General features: G+C 42.5%; 1 non-coding gene across 1 annotated transcript; it reads right to left on the reverse strand.

Moving 5' to 3' along the window:
- Window positions 1–820: 820 nt before the first annotated feature.
- On the reverse strand, window positions 821–947 carry LOC111751700 (small nucleolar RNA ACA64). Its single transcript, XR_002786798.1, has one exon. It is a non-coding gene; the product is annotated as a small nucleolar RNA ACA64 (small nucleolar RNA).
- Between the last annotated feature and the right edge of the window lie 314 nt (window positions 948–1,261).

Below are 1,261 nucleotides of genomic sequence, written 5' to 3' on the forward strand. Positions count from 1 at the left end.
TGATATTTTCCTTGTGTCTTTGGTTTTCTTCATTCTCCTTTGCTTCAAATGTGATAAACTGAGAATTGCACTCCCTGATGCTGAGCACAGTTTCTGGCATATGTTGTGTGTTCAATAAGTGTTTGTCAAATGTATGACCAAGAGGAAGTGTGCAAACTCTTCTAGAGCTTATGGGAACAGCAATCCTGGAAAATTCAAGAATATCTGTATCCCTGCAGGCCTCTTGTCATGAGTTGAATTGTGTCTCTCAAAAATATCTGTCAACTTGGCTGGGTCATGATTCCCAGTAATGTATGATTGTCTACCATTTTGTCATCTGATGTGATTTCTCTATGTGTTGTAAATCTTATCACTATGATCTAATGAGATGGATTAGTGCCAGGTATATTGATGAGACCTACAAGATTAGATAGTGTCTTAAGCCAATCTCTTTTGAGATATAAAAAAGAGAAGGAAGTGGAGAGACATGGGGATGTCATACCACCAAGAATGTAGTGCCGGGAGCAGAGTGTGTCCTTTGGACCTGGGGTTCCTGAGAGGAGAAGCTCCTAGTTCAGGGGAATATTGATGACAAAGACCTTCCTCCAGAGCTGACAAGGACAGAAAGCCTTCCCCTGGAGCTGACACCCTAAATTTGAACTTCTAGTTTACTAGACTGTGAGGAAATAAATTTCTTTTTGTTAAAGCCATCCACTTGTGGTATTTCTGTTATTACAGCACTAGATGACTAAGATGCCTCTCCTGTCCCTTCCTCTTCCTCTCCCCTTCTAGCATGAAGTTTCTCCTGAATTCTCTGTCTCTTTTATTTTTTTTCTGCAGCAGCTGTCAGGGCCTGGGTTTCAGCATCCCGCACTGAGGCAGTGGGCAGTGAGCTGAGGCCCCTGGTGGCTCTGGGTGCTGAATCTCACTGGGGCCGTGGGCAAAGCTGCAGTCGATTTTCAAACAGTGCTGGTCTCCTGGGTTCTCTTTGTCCAGCTTCCCTAGACTCACAATCCTCTCAAGTGGACCTATAAGCAACACGATGATAAACAGAAAATATTGAAGTTGTTAAAGATTTCATTTTACTTGGATCCACAATCAATACCCACGGATGCAACAGTCAAGAAATCAAACGACCCATTACGTTGGGCAAAGTTGCTGCAAAAGACCTCTTTAAAGTGTTGAAAACAAAGATGTCACTTTGAGGACTAAGGTGCACCTCATCCCAGCTATAGAATTTTCAATTGCCTCATATGCATGTGAAACTTGGACAATGAAAAAG

The sequence above is a fragment of the Loxodonta africana genome, chromosome 23 (genome assembly GCF_030014295.1).
Source record: "Loxodonta africana isolate mLoxAfr1 chromosome 23, mLoxAfr1.hap2, whole genome shotgun sequence".
In the NCBI taxonomy this organism is placed as follows: Eukaryota; Metazoa; Chordata; class Mammalia; order Proboscidea; family Elephantidae; genus Loxodonta; species Loxodonta africana.